The following is a 20,387-nucleotide window of genomic DNA, read 5'->3' as shown; positions in this document are numbered from 1 at the left end:
CTATTATAGATTACCAGCCATTTGGGGAATGCTTCCAACCTGAAATTCAGATATAAACACATAATCAAGAGTGAGTGAATACACAGAAAAACTAAAAGCAGGAGAAACACACAAACAGACCTTATTTAAATTAATAACTAATATTCTCAGGGTTCTAGCAGAAGATATTGTGTTCATAAAACAAACATCAGAAAAAACTTGGAAATTAAAAATAAGATAATAAAAAAGTCAATATATGGGTTAGATTATAATGCTGAGGAAATTCATCTTAAAGTCAAATAAAAAGGCAAAGGGGAGGAACAAATAGATATATAGATTCCAGATCTGTCAGCTAAAAGACAGAAAGTTCATAGAGTAAAAAGAAAATGAATGCATAACCTATCAGGGAAACATTGCAAAATTTTCCCAAACTGCAGGATATGAGACTCAAATTAAAAAAGGCTGACCAACGTGTCCAGCACAATGAATGGATATAAATACCTGTGCCATCATGAGGTTTCAGAACTCAGGAATAAAGAGGTGAATCCTAAAAGCCTCTGTGGGAGAGAAGTTAGAAGATTCACACAAAGAAACAAAACCCAGACCAGCATGAGACTTTTCAATGACAATACTACATACCAAAAGATAATGGTAAAAAAGAAAACCTTTAGAATTCTTAGTGAAAGTAATTTTTATTTAGAGTTCAATATCCAGCCAAACTAACTTTCAAGTCTGAGAGTAGAATAAATAATAGATTTTCGACACTGAAAGGCTCAGAACTTACTTTTATGCATTCTTTCTTTAAAAGGTACTGAGGGCAAAAACATACACATAGGGCGCCTGGGTGGCTCAGTGGGTTAAGCCGCTGCCTTCGGCTTAGGTCATGATCTCGGGGTCCTGGGATCGAGTCCCGCGTCGGGCTCTCTGCTCAGCAGGGAGCCTGCTTCCTCCTCTCTCTCTCTCTCTGCCTGCCTCTCTGCCTACTTGTGATCTCTCTCTGTCAAATAAATAAATAAATCTTCAAAAAAAAAAAAAAAACATACACATAGATCAATGGAATAGAATAGAGAACCCAGAAATGGACCCTCAGTGCTACGGTCAACTAATCTTTGACAATGCAGGAAAGAATGTCCAATGGAAAAAAGACAGTCTTCAACAAATGATGTTGGGAAAATCGGAGAGCCACATGCAGAAAAATGAAACTGGACCATTTCCTTACACGACACACAAAAATAGACTCAAAATGGATGAAGGACCTCAATGTGAGAAAGGAACCCATCATAATCCTTGAGGAGAACACAGCCAGCAACCTCTTTGACCTCATCCACAGCAACTTCTTCCTAGAAACATCACCAAAGGCAAGGGAAGCAAGGGCAAAAATGAACTATTGGGACTTCATCAAGATCAAAGGCTTTTGCACAGCAAAGGGAAGAGTCAACAAAACCAAAAGACAACTGACAGAATGAGAGAAGATATTTGCAAATGACATATCAGATAAAGCACTAGTATCCAAAAATCTATAAAGACCTTATCAAACTCAACACCCAAAGAACAAATAATCCAATCAAGAAATGGGCAGAGGACATGAACAGACATTTCTGCAAAGATAACATCCAGATGGCCAACAGACACATGAAAAAGTGCTCCAAATCACTCGGCAACAAAGAAATACAAATCAAAACCACAATGAGATACCACCTCACGCCAGTCAGAATGGTAATTAGGAAATGACAGATGCTGGCGAGGATGCAGAGAAAGGGAAACCCACTGTTGGTGGAAATGCAAGTTGGTGCAACCAATCTGGAAAACAGCATGGAGGTTCCTCAAAAAGCTGAAAAGCAAGCTACCCTATGACCCAGCTATTGCACTACTGGGTATTTACCCTAAAGATACAAATGTAGGGATTCAAAGGGGCATGTGCACCTGAATGGTTATAGCAGCAATGTCCACAATAGCCACACTATGGGAAGAACCTAGATGTCCATCAACAGATGAATGGATAAAGAAGAGATGATGTATATATACAATGGAATACTATGTAGCCGTCAAAAGAAAGAACATCTTGCCATTTGCAACAATGTGAATGGAACTAGAGGGTATTATGCTGAGCGAAATAAGTCAACCAGAGAAAGACAATTATCTTAAGATCTCCCTGATATGAGGAATTTGAGAGGCAACATGGGGAGTTTAGGGAGTAGGGAAGGAAAAAATGAAACAAGATGGGATCGGGAGGGAGAGAAACCAGAAGAGACTCTTAATCTCACAAAACGAACTGAGGGTTGCTGTGGGAGGGGGATATGGAGAGGGTGGTTGTGTTATAGACATTGTGAAGGGTATGTGCTATGGTGAGTGCTGTGTAAGCCTGATGATACCCCTGAGGCAAATAATAAATTATATGTTAATAAAAATAAATAAATAAATAAATAGATAGATAGATAGATAAATAAAAATAAATAAAAAGTACTGAGGGATCTAAAGGCAATTTTAAAAAATCCTTCTAAATCCCAGCTTTAAATATCCAGCTGCAGACTTGATATTTATAATTGGATTTTAACAGGTACTTCAAAATTATTAAGTCCAAATCAGAGTTCATTTCACCCCCAAATCTGCTCTTCCCACAATCTTCCACATTTCAGTTCTTCTGGTTTGAAACCTGGAATTTTGACTTTATTTTCTCACAACCAGGTCCATTCTTTCCACAAAGCCTACGGGGGTCAACCTTTACATTATCTCCAGAACAGGACTATTTCTCACCACATTGACTGCTACAACCCAAGCCACCAGTGGATCTCTCGTGGTTTATTGCAACAGCTTTCTAACTAGTCTCCGCTTCCATACTTGCCTCTTGTAGTATGGTCCCTTCTCTGCCTCTTTTTCTCAAAGGATGCCTTCTCAGGGGACCAGTAAGGTGAATACTACACATTATTTGCCTTTTTATTCTCATTTTCTCCTGAGTATACAGTGGAGTTTTCTAGAAGCTACATGACATCTGACAGTGAACAGGCTGAACAGACCCTGATGAGACTATAAAAATGTAAACAATGTTGTTATCTCTTTTTTGGAAGAAGATACAGTTATTTTCATTAAAATACATTATCTGTGTTAACTTGTGGTGGCTTCATTATTGTCATTTTAAAATAAATACTTAGTTTTAAATTCCTAATATGGTAAAATATCTACAGATATAAGACACACAAAGCTCTTTTGGGGTCTTCAATAATTTTGTAAGAGTGAAGGGCCCCAAGACCAAAATAAATTGGCTAAGGGCTTCTCTACACTGCAGCCAGAATGATCTTTTGAAAAGTTAAGTTCGATTTTCCCCCTCATTTGTTCGCAATCCTCTAACAGCTACTCAGTTCACTCAGACTGGAAGTGGACAAAAATAAAATTTTTTAAAAAGGGTAGGGGGTGGGGCACCTGGGTGGCTCAGTGGGTTAAGGCCTCTGCCTTCGGCTCGGGTCATGATCCTGGGGTCCTGGGATCGAGCCCCACATTGGGCTCTCTGCTAGGCGGGGAGCCTGCTTCCCTTCCTCTCTCTCTGCCTACTTGTGATCTCTCTCTCTCTGTGTCAAATAAATACATAAAATCTTAAAAAAAAAAAAAAAAAAGGTAGGGGGGGTACCTGGCTGCCTCAATCAGTAGAGCATTTGACTTTTGATCTCTGGGTTGTGAATTTGAGGCTCACAATGAGTGTTGAGATTACCTAAAAATAAACTCTTAAAAAAAAAAAAAAAGTGGGCAAGACACTCCATGAGCCTACAATATCCTCTCTCTCTCTCTCTCTCTTTTTTCTTTTTACAATATCCTCTCTCAATTACAGCGATTCTCCCCCTCATTGCCCTTCCCTCACCCTCACCCTCTTACTATTCCTCATCATGCCAAGGATACACCTTTAGATTCACTATTCCCTCTGCCTGGATTGCTCTTTCTTCTGACAGGGATGGCTCTCTCCCTGAATTCAGGTCTTTGCCTTCTAAGCCATATTTTTCATTAGTTCCCTTTCCAGATATTTAAAATACTTGCAAATATTTCCTTGTCCCCTGTGGTAGTGCTACCCCTTACCTTTGCCACTCATATATTTGTTTACCTTACCCTCTCCAGCACAGAGTAAGTTCTCAGGAACAATGCTGGTTTTAATCTCCTCAAAGGATAGCAGACTTGACTTGTATCCAGTATGGTCTTAAATGAAAAATACATGAATTCAAGGGGTTATCTGACTAAGCCTTCAGGCAAGACCATATTCGACCCATGGCAGAGAGCCCCAACTCTACTCTATTTTTTTTTTTTAAGATTTTTTATTATTTATTCACTTGACAGACAGACATCACAAGTAGGCAGAGAGGCAGGCAGAGAGAGAGAGAGAGAGGAAGGGAAGCAGGCTCCCTGCCAAGCAGAGAGCCCCATGCGGGGCTCGATTCCAGGACCCTGGGACCATGACCTGAGCGGAAGGCAGAGGCTTTAACCCATTGAGCCACCCAGGCGCCCCTTCTACTCTATTTTAAAGTCTCTTAAAGACCCAGGCTCTATGAAAATTTGTGTAAAGGATGATGTCTTGATGTCATCTTCATGCTGCAAGTTAATTTTTTTTTACCTCTTTTCTTTTTTTATTTTAAGATTTATTTGTTTTAGAAAGAGAGAGCATGAGTGAGACATGCAGAAGGAATGGGAGAGAGAATCTCCAGTAGACTCCATGCTCAGCTCGGAGCTCAATGTAGGGCTCAATCTCACAACCTGATATCATAACTCAAGCTGAAACCAAGAGACAGATGCTTAACTGACTGTGCCACCCACGTGCCCTAAATTTTTAACCCCTTTGGGAAGAGATGTATAATTGCTCTTCATATTCAGTTGGTGTCCCCTTTATACCCATGGAAGTAATTGTAAGATTTCTCCTTGTCATCCTCATCTTAGGTGGAACATCCAATTCCTTTCATTTTTTCCACATAGATTCAGTTTTTCAATGCTTTAATCCTCTTTGTGATGGTCTTCTGACTCCCAAATTTTTCATCTTCCTATTTATTTGTGTAGTCCTAAATTAAACTGTGAGAGTTAGTGTGGTGTCAAAGGTTCCTAGAGTCTACTTTTCTTTTACTGCATCCCAGTGTATGCTTTTAAAATACACAATACATTGCCTTGTAAAAGAAAAACTGTTTGTAATCTGTTTCTATGATATAAGTTGCACCCTCTTCCCAGAAAGAAATGTGCTCTCAATACAACCTCAAGTAACTGATTCTCATGAACTTTAATGACATTAAGACTTGTTCTGGGAAGTTAGTTACCACCCACACAGTTGACCAACTGTCAACCAAGTTTAGTGCCCTTTAACAAATATTATTTTCTTTTGATGTCAAATCTAATGCTTTTCTAACCATTCTGTTTTCCCACAAAATGTCCCTATCAAGAGCAAGTCTTTAAATTAGCCAATGAGAAAGCTTTTCTTTTACAGGAAGTTGGTTATAGAACTTTGATACATACTAACAACAAAGTTGTCTTTTTTTTTTTTTTTAAAGTGCAGGGGTAAGTATCTTGTTCTATAAAGGGAGAGATAGTAAATATTTAGGATTTACAGGTCACATATAGTCTATGTTGCATATTCTTTAAAAAAATTTTTTTTAAACAACCCTTCACAAATGTAAAAACCAATTTCAGCAAGTGGGCCAGATAAAAAACAGGTTGCAGACCCAAACTACATGGGTCTCAGTTTGCCAGTGCCTAGTGTAATGGTTCTTGAAGGTTCAATGGAGACTCACTCAGCTCAGAAGAGGCAGAGCTGCGAGTAGCCTCTGGATTAAGAGACTTCATGACATGCATGCTATTGACATGCTTTGTGTCAAGGCTCTTCCTGGGCCTTGGAGTTTTGCTGGTTTATGGCAATTTGAGCACTTAAATGCCCAAGTCTACTGGCCGTCTAAATGGATTTTCATTCTACTGGGCTTAGATGACTTGCCATCCAAGTTGAGAGCTTGGAGAGCAGTCTAGGCCCTACGAAGTGGTTGAACATGGGGTTGAAGTTCAAATAGAACTCCTTCCCAGAACGAGGTTAAAGAGGCACACTGACATCTGAGAGACATAAAGGACTTCCAAGGAGTCAAGTGTAGAACCCAAAGTTTCTGTCCCATGTTTTAAGGATTTCCATGGCCAGTGTTTGTATTTGACACATTCCATGGCTAAATGTCTGTTACTTTACTAAGAAACAGTCAAAGCCCTTAAAAAGAAAATTTAGGGTGAGCAAAAGTATGCATTATTAAGAAAAAAGTATCCAAAACTTGGAAATGAGGCAAAGGGAAGGCAGTACACCATTTTGATGTAACACTAAAGATCTGTTTGACAGCCTCACCCAAAGATTTAGAGAAATATAACTTTCTTGGACTTGCTAAATATTGCTGACTAAATTCCAGACTTGTAGATTTTTTTTTCCAGTATAAAAGAAAATCCCAAATATTGTTTATTTTTCATGGCCCTGAAGGACATTACCTAGTTCTTCTATCTCACCTAGCAATGTTATTCTAACATTCTTTTTTCAGATAGTTCCTTGAATGCTCTTTGAACCAGCTGGATTCTTTATTAAGAGCTTGAATAAATCCTTATCATGTTCATTCTACATTAAGAGTCACATTCAACTTTTTGAAAATTATCCTTTGACAACATTCATAGAAGTCTTAAGTTTTCTGTGTTTTGCTTGCAGTCGGAATGTGTATATATTTGCAACTGTCTAACAGTGAAAATTGTACATAGGAATTTTTTTCAGAGGTTTTCTGTTCATTCGCCTGTGTTTGGAAGCGGTTATTTATAGTCTTCTGTTTTTATGGTGAGTGAGTCCCTTGGGCCCCTACTAGACCTTTAGCTTCCCACTTGCTTAGGACACCTCTAAGAATGAAGGTTAAGTGGTTGCAGGAGTTTGTCTCTTGTGTGTTAGGAGAATACTTCCTTAAACAAACAGATTCACTTTGAAAAGAAGGGAAAAGGGAAATCTGTCTAGGTGATTTTACAAGCGTGTGGGGAGAAAGGGTTGAGGGAAATTTCTGCCAGGTCTTGGTCTGACAGTGAATTCAAAGAATAGTGTGAAATAGACTGAAACAGATCCAACTTATCAAGACAGCCTCTATCACCATCCCAGGCAAAAGAGCAGTACCTGAAAAAAATGTTAACCAATAAGAGATATTTTAATTTTATAGGTGACTTTACCCCTTTCCAGAGGGAAACTAACAAGACAGTAGACTTTCAAATGAATGGGGTTCACATTTTCTAGGCAGAAGCTAATAAACACTTATTTCTAGAGTAAGGGGTATGAAAAATATCCCTCCTCCACTGTACAACAAAAAGGGGGAAAATGCACAGAAGTTTGGCATTAACCGGAGGTGTTCAGTTCCTAAGGATCAGGGATCCAAAAATATAAAAATAGCTATAGAGTTAGCCCTCAGTAGTGCTTTCTATATTTCTTTTTTCTTTCCTAAGATTTTATTTATTTTAGAGAAAGATGGAGAACATGAGCAGGGGGAAGGGGAGAGAGAATCCCAAGCAGACTCTCTTCTGAGCACCGAGCCCAATGTGGGGCTTGATCCCAGGACCACGAGACTGTGATCTGAGCCGGAATCAAGAGCTGGATGCTCAACCAGCTGAGCCACATAGGTGCCTCCTTTTCTATAGTTCTTAACCAGAATTTTTAATCCAAAATTTAAAGAGATTTAGCGGTGCTTTAATAGTACTTTGCAAACTGTGGTTGAAGTATACTAAAATTCAAAGTTCAATGGATATTCCTAAAGATGAATACTTGGACAAGTTAAACTATTTTTTAATGAAAATTAATGAGTTTAATATCTCAGCCCTGATTTTATTCTAGTTTGGGACATGATGCAAAAATTATACCTCATTTCATCAAACTCACCTCAAAATTTGAAACACAAAGTTATACCTGACCCAGCAATTCCATTTCTATGTAACTCTATCCAACAGAGAAATGAAAACATATGTCCACCCAAAAACTTGTATTCAAACATTCATGAGACCATTATTCCTTATAACAACCTAAACATCATCAATTGATAAATGGATAAAGAAAATATGGTATATCCATACAATAAAATATTTGGCAAAAAAAAGTCATGGAGTACTGATACATACCACAACATGGATAAACCTCAAATGTATGCCAAGTGAAAGAAGTCAGTCACAAAAGGCCATGTACTGTAGGATACCATTCACATGAAATGTCTGGAATAGGCAAATCTATAGATACAGAAAACAGACTGGTGGCTGCCTAGAGCTTGGGAGGAGGGAGAGTGGGGGGGGCATGGTGGGAAGAGAGAACTAATGGGTACAGGTTTCTTTTTGGGGTGACAAAAATGTAAAATTAGATTATAGTGAGGAATTCTATAATTATACTAACAGACAATGAATTGTATCCTTTAAACTAAGTGTTATAGTATGGAAATTATATCTCAGTAAAGCGGTTAAAATGTATTTTAGCTTATGCATGACTAATCTGTTCTCTGATAAGATGCATATTTAATTGGAAGTTACTAAATTTCTTGTATTTATATCATAGGTCAGATCATTATTTACACTAAAAATTTAAGTGTTTGTAGATATGTTCAACAAAATTGAATTACAGCTAGTATGTTTTTTTAATGGTGGTTATAAATTTTAGGCAATGCTGCAGTAAAGTGAAACTGTGGAATGTCATAGTTATTTGATAGATTTTTAATCTGAATAGGAATCATACTATTCTTAAAGATTTTCTCTATCATTTATTTATTTATTTTTAAAGATTTTATCTATTTATTTGACAGACAGAGATCACAAGTAGGCAGAGAGGCAGAGAGAGAGAGGAAGGGAAGCAGGCTTCCTGCTAAGCAGAGAGCCCGATGTGGTGCTTGATCCCAGGACCCTGAGATTATGACCTGAGCTGAGGGCAGAGGCTTTAACCCACCGAGCCACCCAGGCACCACCCAGGCACCCCTATCTCTTTATTTAAAGAGAGAGAGTCTATACACACATGGGGGGATGGGCAAAGGGAGAGAGAGAGAGAATCTCAAGTAGACTCTGGGCAGAGAATGGAGCCCCACTTAGGGCTTGATCTCACAACCCCAAGATCATGACCTGAGCTGAAATCAAGAATTGGATGCTTAACTGACTGAGCCACCCAGATACCCTTATACTATTTTTAAATGGCAGTGTAAATTGTAATTTAGGATAATTAATTTTAAAGCTTGGGACTAACATTAAAATTAGATAATGAATGAATAATCTTTGACAAAATACTATCAAGGGATAGTTTAAATTTACATATCATAAATACAAACATTATTTGTTCTTTATAACACTCAAAGAAGGTCATAATCATTTTATAACATGCTCTATAAAATTAATTTTATCTTAAAAAGTAAAGTCTAACATTTTAAATACTGTCATCCACCATGGCTTAGCTTAGCTTATGTGATTTATCCAAAAAATAACACATACTGAGACAAAATTACTTTTTAAAGTATCTTAATAAAATAAATAACTTAATAGAATAAATAACTCAAAATAACTTCTGAGATGGACTTTTATCAATATGAGGCTGTAAATTATTTACTTACATATCCTACCCAGGTAGCAAAAGTTATTTTTGTCTTTACCCAACCCAATGTGTTCTTTCAAAAGAGGCAATTGGGTTTCATGCTTTTTAGAATAAATTTTATTTATTTGAGAGAGAGAGAAAGCAAGAGAGCACAAGCAGGGGGAACAACAGAAGGCAGGGAGGAGCAGGCTCCCCGCTGAGCAGGGAGCCTCATGTGGGGCTCCATCCCAGGATGACCTGAGCCAAAGGCAGATGTGTAACCAACTGAGCCACCCAGATGCCCCAGCTTTTTTGCTTTTATACTGTTTTTTGGAATTGAAATTGTAAATATATGAAAGTCAACAAGTAGAATAATTAGAGATTACTGACCTCTAGAGAAATTAGAATTCTGACTTTTTAAAATAGACTTATTTAATTGGTTAGTAGTTTAAGTGGTTTATTTAAGTGGTTAGTAATTTAAGTGGTTAGTAGTTAATGCAACAACCAACAAAATGGCCTTATCTCATCATTGGACATCTATATTTTCCTCTGACAACATTTTACAATGTTGTCTTAAGATTATGTTCCAAATTTGGAGCAATAAAGACAGGAGATTTTTTTATACTCAGAATATATCTGATATACACTAGACAGTCTCTAGGTAGCATCAAAGGTTTCCTCCCTCTCCTACAATCCAGAACATGGCATGCATAAGTAAAAGAGATGCTGGAGATCATTAGTTTTAATTGATTTGCTCCTTAATTCCTTAATTAGGTCAATAGTAGGCTGCTCTGTTTATTGTAATCACATTATGGGGAAAGCTTTCATGTGGGGGGAAAAAGCTAATAGACAAAATGTTATTAATGTGATTACATTTTTAGGATACACTCTTGGGACAAGTAAAATCTTCTGCATGTTTATGTACAGGGATTGACTGAAATAATGACTGTCAACATATTTACTTCTAAAATTTTGGGGTAAATTTTAAATACTTGCAGGTCAGTTAGAGATTAGTGAGGCAATTATTATTAACTGCTGCTTTGTAGATTTCTTAGTATATGAAATCCTAATTTCTTTTTTTTTTTTTAAGATTTTATTTATTTATTTGACAGAGACCACAAGTAGGCAGAGAGGCAGGCAGAGAGAGGAAAAAGCAGGCTCCCCAAGGAGTGGAGAGCCTGATGTGGGGCTTGATCCCAGGACCCTGGGATCATGACCTGAGCCGAAGGCAGAGGCTTTAACCCACTGAGCCACCCAGGTGCCCCTGAAATCCTAATTTCTAATCACAAAGTTTATAAGGAGAGACACTTTTACTTTACCCTTTCTCATCTTTAGGTCTTAATTTTTTCATCCTTACTGCACAGGCTAGCCTTCTGTACAATGTGAAATGGGGACTAGGCTTGTCCTTGGAAACCAGCTACCAAGCCACCCAGTTAACTGCCAACTGTTACTCCATAGTCTAATAACCTTCAACCCACATTCTTTATCTAGTCTCATAAGGATGTCTAACCATCCATTACTTTTATAAGATGTCCCTAGTAAGAATGAATTTTCAAACTGCCTTACCAGAAAACTTTTCTCTTATATGTCAGACTGGAATAGAACTTTAACGTATGCTCATAAATAAATGATTTGTCTAGAAAGTTTTTCTAACAGTCTATTTAGTCTACTAGTCATCCAGTACCATTTCCTTAGGAATAAATTTGCTTTTGCCCTCATGGCATATGGTTAGTCTTTCTCCATCTTGGATTTCATTATTTACTCATTCAACAAATATTTATTGATCCTTTGCTACATGTGAGGCACTATTCTAAATACTAGTGATACAGAAATGAACATATTCAAACAAACTAGAAAGTTGTGTGTGCTGGACAGTATTTCCCAACTTTGCTGATTAGAACATTATCCTAGAGCTAATGTCAAGGGAGATAATACAAATTAGCCTGGGAGTGTTTTTCTAATGAAGCTATTTTCATAGTTATTTAGAAAAATCAAGGTGTTATTAGCTTAAGAATCTTCTATAATACTTTTCTGGAAGTTGGATTTATTGGTTATATTTCCCATTTAAAAAAAAAAAAGGCAGTTGAACCTTTAAAAAAAAAAACACAACTATTTATTTATTTCAGAGAGAGATTGAGAGAGAGAGAGAGAGAGCATGAGTAGGGAATAAAGCAGAGGGAGAAGGAGAAGCAGTTTCCTTACCAAGCAGGGAGCCTGATGTGGTGCTCAATCCCAGGACCCTGAGAGCACCCCCTGAACCTTTTCCTAATTTTCATAAACCTCAACAATATTTGAGAAAGAGTATTTAATAATTTTTGTTGGTTTGATAAGTTCTTCAAATACACAGAATGAAATCACAGGACTCTTGAGTTTTTAGTCATTTAGCTTATTTAGTGACTTTTGTCTCAGATATATTTTATGTAATGCTAGCCTCTAATTTCCAATCACATATAGAAATATTTCCCTGTACATATTTCATGACCGTATTAAGAAGGATAACTTCTAGTTACACTATCATATTTCCTAATCAGAATTTAAAATAACAGAAAGGGAGAAGGATACACTCCGAACTGGTAGCTTAGAAATGTTACTGTAACATCTACCAGTAAATATTTATCCCACAACTGTCTTGAGCAGCTATGTCCAGACTCGTGGTGGTGCTGTGGGAACAGAAGTGAACAAGACAGATACAGTCTCTGCCCTCAGGGAGGTTTCAGTGCAGCTCCAAAGGTGATAAAGAAAAGATGTTGAAAAACAATTACTGGAGATTTGACAGTGAAGGAAAGGAAAAAGAGCAATACAGTAAAAACAAAAGCTGGAGGAGACGAGGATGAGCTATTTTCAGGAAAGGGACTGTGCCAGGGCTGATGGGCTCCAAATGCTGAAAGAAGTCAATATACAAAAAAACCAAGCTCTTCTAAGGCTTGCAGTTTCTGAGACCGGACACCAGAAGCGCAGCCTTATGTGCCCTAGGGAACTGGAGTAAGGAACAGAACATGAAAAAGCAAAGAATGACATCACAGCCCCACTCCCCTGCAAATATCTACTTGATACGAACTGAAATCTCTTTGGGAGGGAACGCAGTATTTCGTAAGTATAAATAAATGACTTAAAATACAAATGCTCTATTAGAGACAAACTAATTTATGCTCATGTATAATTGACCAGTTACGAGAATGAATAGTTAATAGCAGAGCCTTCCCAGCATAACATAAGTAAATAAAGGGTATTGAGCATTTAAAGTCTGGGAAGGGCTTCCTATCCAGGAAAGAAAAGAGTGCAGGTAGAGGGGGTTTTGGAAGATAACTTTATAAATTTAATAATTTTGCCAAGGGAGAACTGGGACAACTAGAAGTCTTATATTTTTTTACAAGTATATTTCAGCTTAAGAGCTGATAGAGTATGCTTCTCTTTATAAAGGCAAAAAAAGAAAAGAACAATCTAATACACAGAATTTGTGAATTAAGGTACCATACACATTCATACAAATACATATATTGACTTTTCTTTATGTCTTTAGTTCTGGCCCTTTTATGATTTTCGGGCATAATATAGAACCATGCCACTCCATGTGTTCTCAACTGGGGGGCAATCTAGTTGCTGTCAAAAATCAGTTTTGAAAGGCGGGGTTAAAAAAAGAAATCTTAAATAATTGTTTGTAGCCTGCCAAAAGGTCACAGTTTGTGAACAGATATACAGCGTATCTGCAATAGAACAATTTATCTAAAAAAAAAAAAAAAACTCGTGGAGGGAGAATAATAATGAAAAAAAAAAAAAAAGTTGGAAACACTTTTCTACAAGCTCCATTATGTTTTCCCTAGTGTTTCAAGCATTCAGGCAGTTTTATGGCTTAGCCAAAATAGCTCCTCTTTGCTCTACCTTCCGGCCCTTCTCCAACAGAATAGCTCTGGTTCTTCCCAGTTCTTAGAAGAGTTCTTCAAACCACATATATTTCTGGATTCCTTTGACTCAAAATACTTCTGTCATCTGAAACATCTTCAGTTACTTTCCTAAGCTTTGAGACATCTTTCTTAAAAATGATTTCTGAATTTTGCCACTTGCCCCTTTTCTAAATCCTATTCGTTTTCTGAATCCACATTACCATTTTTCTACCAGCTGCCATTCACAATTTGATATATCACAGACTATAGAACCATATTTTATTTTATTCTATTTATTTGATTTTTTTAAAAGATTTTTTAATTTTTATTCATTTGAGAGAGAGAGAAAAAGCGCATGAGTAGGAGCACGAGAGCAGAGGAAGAGGGAGAAGCAGACTCCCCAATGAGCAGAGAGCCTGATGCAGGACCCTGGGATCATGACCTGAGCCAAAGGCAGATGCCTAATCAACTGAGCCACCCAGGAGCCCCTATAGAACCATATTTTAGAGGAATACCCATCCAATACCATAGTCATCCTAAATTCACTCCTAGAATTTGTGTGTTACACTTCTAAGCAGATAGCCCAGATTCTCTATTGAAGAGTTCAGTCATTCTCTATTCCTTATAATTAGGAAACTTTCAAGAAGTTTCTGCCAAACTATCTACTGTAAGCAAACCTCTGAGATTATCCTTTTGTCTTTCTGGGCCAGCCCAGGCAGCAAATGAGAATATATTAAGGTACTGGGCGTTTGAGGCCACCCTAGTTCCTCTCCTCTCCTGCCTATCTTGCCTCACAGTGTCTTTCCTATTTCTACACTCCAGGAATACCATTTATCTAGCAGGCCTCAGTCATCTACTGTTGTAGTTAAGCTTCATTTCTGTTACCACTTCCATTTTTCCCACCTCTCATATTTGTGGGAAATGGTCTGCGTCTTCTCCCTGTGCTGATTCTCTCATGAAGGTCACTTCTGGTTGCAGTCTTTGTACTGTGCCATGGTTAGTCCTATTACCAACCAAAAGGGTTTGAAATCCTCCTTGCTCATTACCTCAACCTTCTCTCAAGGTAGGTATTCCTTTCCCTCAGGTAAATCCTATTCCAAATTAAAGAAATCCATCTGGACCACTGGAAATACCAAACTACTCAAATACTATTGATGGGCTCAGTACTTGCAAAGTTAATGAGTTTTCTACACTACCACAGGAGCCATTTATTAATGAAACATAGCTCTCTTATCTGGTCCCAAATGGCCAAGGCTTTAAGAAGTATGGCCTTCCAGGGATATCTGAGTTGCTCAGTCAGTTAAGCACAGACTCTTGATTTCAGCTCAGGTCATGATCTCAGGGTTGTGAGACTGAGTCCGAGGTCAGGCTCTGCACTGGGCATACAGCCTGCTTGGGATTCTCTCTTCCCTCTCTCTCTGTGCCCCACCCACCTTCTCTTTACAAAAAATGAAAGAACTAAAGAAAAAGAAAAAGAAAAAAGGGCCTTTCAGTAAACGTAATACCAATTAAACTGGTGGAAAAGGGTGGAACAAACAAGTCTCAAAGGGGAAGGTGTCACTAATAATCTTGTGACAGCGACAAATAATTTAGGCCCCTTTCCTAATTACTATAAGGCTCTCCCTCAGTATATCTGACTCATCTTTCATTCAGAAATTAGAAACTATTTGTATTTTATACTACACAAGAAATATAAAGAAACAGAAAAATGCCCTTGCCCTCAAAGAGTGTACAGACTTTCATAGAATATTATCCAGTCAAATAACTAAAAAAGTAAAATATATACATATATATATTTTTTTAATTATTAGGAGTATATGGTATCTGAATTATAAGTGAACTGAGAAAGGATTTAAAATAGAAGGTATGTGCACTCAGGAAGGAGGTAGCATTTAGGCTGGTCCTTGAAAGACATGCAGAGTTTTAGCTAGCAGTGATCTGGTCAGGGGTGAGGTATGTGGTGGGAAGACAGTGGGATTGTCATGGTGCCTTTGGTGATAAGCAAGGCTGTGAAATCAGAAGACACAGAAAACAGGAAAGTGTGTTTGCCAAAAATTACAAATTCCAACTCACTGAAGTATGGCTAATAAAGTTCTAAAAAAAAAAAAATGTAGAGTGGAGCAAATGAAAAACTATGTAAGGTGAGTAAATGTTTGTAAGTCAGGACTACAAAAAAAGGATGTGATTCAAAAGTTAAAGATGCTAGAGACCAGATTAGACCTTTGTCTAGCCATATGAAGAATGAATCACTGATAACAATGACTAATCACTATATGCAAGTAAAATATAGATGGAGCAAAATCCAGCAGCAATTTCCTTCAGTACTGGGATACAGGGGTGCTAATCCCTACCATTTACAGAACACCTAGTAGGTGACAGGAGCTGTCCTTTATATGGATTGTTACATTTAGTCCGGATAATACTCCAACTAAATAGGTGTTATTAACTCCATTATATGTCAGGAAATGGGCTCAGGAAAATTCCATGGCAGAAATTAGTTTATACTCCTACTGGACAGTAAAGCCAAAATCTGATACCAACTTTTCCCATCTTGAGACCATGCTCTTTCCCCCATGCCAACACAGCCTGATTTATATTTTAAGAGAAATGAAGTCCATTCAAAGATACCTTTATAGTCATGTCACCCTCATTGGTTGCAAATATGCTTTCATCAGTGATCTCGGGCTGGAGATACAGCCAGCACTCCAGGGAATGAGTATAAAACCTTGCGAGTGTATTGGAGCCTATGGACCGTCGCTATCATGTGGATTGAGAACAGCTGATGAAAAAAAGTGAAATGTCCATTAGGTTAAGTTCTTAATCTGTCATTTAACGGAGATCAGTGGCAATAACAGGGGTTTAGGAAATAGATGGTCCTGATTCCAGATGTGAATTCTGCTATATACTAGTTCCATGGAAAACTCTGGACAGGTGATTCTACTTCTTCAATCTCGGCTTCTTCACAGAGTCATTACAGCAAGCTAACAATACATTTTTGTAGAAAAAAAGATAGGCAGCTTTGGAAAACAAAAAATACATCAATAAGGCTAAAGAGGCTTGGCTTCATTCAGGCATTAAGCTAGCTATCTTGTCTTGAGTAAGTCACAAACTTTGACCCTCTTTCTTCTGTAAAAAGTTGATGGCACCATCTACTTTAAGGATTTTTTTTATGGGGGCACCTGGGTGGCTCAGTGGGTTAAAGCCTCTGCCTTCAGCTCAGGTCATGATCCCAGGGTCCTGGGATGGGAGCCTCGAATTGGCATTCTGCTCAGCAGGGAGCCTGTTTCCCTCTCACTCTCTGCCTAGTTGTGATCTCTCTGTCAAATAAATAAATAAAATCTTAAAAAAAAAAAAGAATTTGTTTTATGAATCTAAGTGTAATGTATGTTAGGTACCTACAGTGCTCGACTATATAATAACAATGTACCCACCATATTAAATCATTAACACAATGCTTGGCAAAATTTGTATAACTTTCCACCCCATTTGTTTTACACTTGGGCTCTATTATAATGTTCCTGGTGACTATAACTTAAAAATACTACAGACTATTGGAAAATCGTAACAGCAATTTGGTAAAAATTAGACACCTCAGGCATTTTAAAAATTGCTAACCTTGTATTGTTTTTAAAAGTTAAAATTTACATAAATGGAAAATTATTCATTCTTTTATACTCCCTCATATTTTTTTTCACTAAAAGCATTTTCTTCTAAAAGCATTCCATTAAACAAAGTGCTTAGCCAATCTGAGAAATAAAAGATTAGTACCATTAACAAAGACTTTGATAATTTTATTACTAAGAAAATTGTTAAACATGCTTGCTGTCTCTGATAGCACTGTTGAAGTGGTAGGAACCATCTGTGGTCAATCCATTATGTGAACCATGAAAAGGAGCCATCCTTGCAAAGCTGGTCCCCAACTGCCCCTCAAAAGCAAACAAACAAACTGATCTTAACACTGTATTTAAATTAATCACTCCAAAGTAAAGTAAGTCAGGATTACACCCCTGGTCTTTCCTAATTAAGCAATTCAGAAGAAATACAAATATCATAGATTAGAGCTGTATACACCTAATGGGTTATCTATATCCACACGCCCAACACACGGTTTATGAATCTGAGCAAATTTGGGGAAGTTAAATCTACATTTTGGGTTTACACAAATCGTTAAAAAATTTAAAAACGTACACACATATAAAGTTCCTTGGTTCTAGCGATTTTGCAGTGTTGGCCCAAGCAAGGGGGTTACCATCACTTTGCCTCCTTTCCCATCTAGATGGCATCTTATTGACTTGTCCATGAAGAAGCCTCACAGATGCCTCAGGTAAGCACTCCATACCTCTCTGTAAATGTGCCCATGGGTCGAACCTCCGTTTCTTACATTATAAGAAGTATGTGAATAAAATAAGACTGCCATTTCTTTTATCTATTCCTCCCCCATAAAGCTACAATAAATAGGACCACTCAACCCTCCCTTTGCCCAACGCCAGCACTCCCACAAATATGACTGGTTCTTATTTTTTACTTTAAGGAGGATGGGGACTTGCAAGTGTTTACCTAACGGGTTTGCTGAGTTTCAAATGTTTAAAAAGAATTTGAAACCAAGTGAAGTTTGATCTTCACACTCTGAAATACCCGTCCTGGGATGTGGGCTAAGTGTCTGTGGTTTTTCAGAGCTAGGTACCGTGCGAGCTTTTGAAGGAACTGTAATCTGATGTACACCGGCAGGCGTGGGGTGGGGGAGGGAAGAACTGGCTGGGGAGAAAAGAATGGAATTAGCGTCTACAGGAGCACATCCCAAGGTTCCGGAGTTGCTAACTCCATCCCCAGCCACCTCGCTGCTTGGAACCAGCTGGAAAGGGAAAGACCAGCGACCCTGGCTTTGGGTTGAAGGCGGCAGTCCTGGTCTCAACCGCCGGCCTAGACACCTGGCTTCTGGGGCCCATCCCGACCCGGCTAAACCCTCTCTCCCCTCCGGTCCTGCAAAGGGGCAGGCACGGCGCTCTGGTTCCCGTCGGAGACCATCAAATTCCTCTCCCCCCGAAAGTGCTAACTTCAGGGGTTCGGGGGTACAAAGGGAGAGCAGACCAGGAGGGAGAGGCCGTGGGGTCTCACCGGGTTATCAGGTAGGGAAGAAGGACCAGCGCCCCGGCGGTGGCCGCCTTTTCTCCTCGTCCTCCACCCCCCAGTTCCCCCCCCAACCCCCACCAAGTCCGCAGAACCTGCGGCTGCCGCGCCGTGCTCCGCCCCAGGCTGGGGTCCCCGGCCCCGACGCTGGGGCTGGCTTGGGATGGGTGGGGTAGGGGCTGGCGGGTCCCAAAGCCCCAATAGCGGGTGGCTGCCAGGACCAAACACCCGGCAGGCGACCACCTTCCGCCCGCCCGAGAGCGGGAGCAGGCAGGGCGCGAGCGAGGCGGGGAGAGCAGTGGCTCCCGCGCACCTAGCGGACCCAGCCCAGCGGTCCTCGGCGGGCCACCCCTCTCCATCCCTCGGCCGTCCCCGCCCTTACCTCTGGGCGCGAGGGTGCCTACGGGGAGGGTGCTGGGGAGCGGCGAGCTGTCTCCCGGTCCGGCTCAGCGGCGGCCAGCGACAGCGGGGTCGTCGGCGGGGCCGCTGCTCATGGCGTGTGGCTCCCGGAGCACTGCGGCCGCGGCCACGGCGGCGCCTTCCTCCTCGTCCTCTTCGCGGGCTCCGAGCCGGGACGCAGCTACCGCCCCAGCCCCGCAGCCCTCCTCCCCTCCGCCTCCCCGGCCGCGGACGGAGCCGCCTCCAGCGCCGCCCCGCGTGCAGCCGGGCCAGCGGCAGCCAGCGCCGCCCAGCGCCCGGCCCCGGGGTCGCCGCCGCCGCCGCCGCCCGCCCGCCCCGCGGTCCCAGCCCCGCTGTGACGCAGGCCGCCGTGCCCGGGAACTTCCTCCTCTGCGGAGACCACCCCGCGCCCGGACTGGCCGGCGAGGCTGCCGCTGGCCGCCGGACGCTTTCCCCTGGATGTGGAAAACGAACCCTCCCGCGCTTCCCGGCGGGGCCGCCCGGGCCTCTGAGGCGGCCACCTGGCTGCCTCTGCCTGGGGAACCCGCTGCGCCTAATACCTCCCCCATCCCTAACAGGACACGGAAAACCGAGCCTTCTCTGCGCTCTGCGGCCGCTCCACTGCCGCAGCTCCTCCCCTGGGTGTTAGAGGGGAGCAGCTACTACTAAAAATAGCCCTTCTGGCAACTCCCCTGCAGGACTGGGGTCAGGATGGAGATCATCCCTCCTCCTCATCTCCCGCTCCTCAGGAGAACAGAAGGACCCCAGAAGAACCCCAGAAGAACACAAAAATGAGGCGGGGCGGGGGTGGGGTGGTAAGGCATTGAGGGAGACGGAGAAGGGTTAAAACCAATCTCTCCGGACACTCCATCTCCTCTCCAGCAGGAAACCTCATATTCCCGGACACCAAGAGCCGGGCTCCCTCGTCTCTCAGCAACAGGTTCAGAGGCGCTGAAATTGAACGCTCCGCCTACAATTGTGAACTGTGCATAAAGGAGCTGACCGTCCTCATCAAAACCACCTGTTATTAAGAGTATGGGGGAGGGGTTCTCCCTATTGATTGAGCTGAAGCATGATTTTCTTCTCCACAGTCTCCTACCCAATTTCAGGATGAAAAAGCAAGCTATATTCCTGAAAGCTGACAGCTATTCCTATGGAAAATCTTCCCAGTGAAAAATGTGCAGACAACATTACTAGGTTATATAAAGTCTCCTGGGATGCTTCTCAATGTTAGTTATTCGAAGAGTACTGAAAATGAACCTACTGCTCTGTCCTGGCAGTCAGGAAAAGGCTGATATTCCTAATCGTCTTTCACTAGTTGACTGGTGCTTACAAGCAAGCCTTAACAAAGCAGGCACCTCCTTTAACCCCATTTCTAGTTCCAAGTCAAAATGAAAAAAAACAATTTGTCTAGACATTGTTCTCTTAAGCTTTCAACTGTTTTTCTATTTTGTTGGATT

At 40.5% G+C, this 20,387-nt stretch overlaps 1 protein-coding gene across 1 annotated transcript in view; it reads right to left on the bottom strand.

Annotated features, from left to right (window-relative positions):
- LRRC8C (leucine rich repeat containing 8 VRAC subunit C) overlaps positions 1-19,158 on the bottom strand; it is a 78,531-nt gene extending 59,373 nt beyond the window's left edge. The window contains exon 1 of the mRNA XM_059375343.1: positions 18,911-19,158. The gene's annotated coding sequence lies outside the window, so the exon portion shown is untranslated. The remainder of the gene's footprint in view (positions 1-18,910) is intronic.
- Between the last annotated feature and the right edge of the window lie 1,229 nt (positions 19,159-20,387).

The sequence above is a fragment of the Mustela nigripes genome, chromosome 14 (genome assembly GCF_022355385.1).
Source record: "Mustela nigripes isolate SB6536 chromosome 14, MUSNIG.SB6536, whole genome shotgun sequence".
In the NCBI taxonomy this organism is placed as follows: domain Eukaryota; kingdom Metazoa; phylum Chordata; class Mammalia; order Carnivora; family Mustelidae; genus Mustela; species Mustela nigripes.
Note: the sequence above shows the minus strand (reverse complement) of the source record. Positions and strands in the feature narration are given on the sequence as shown.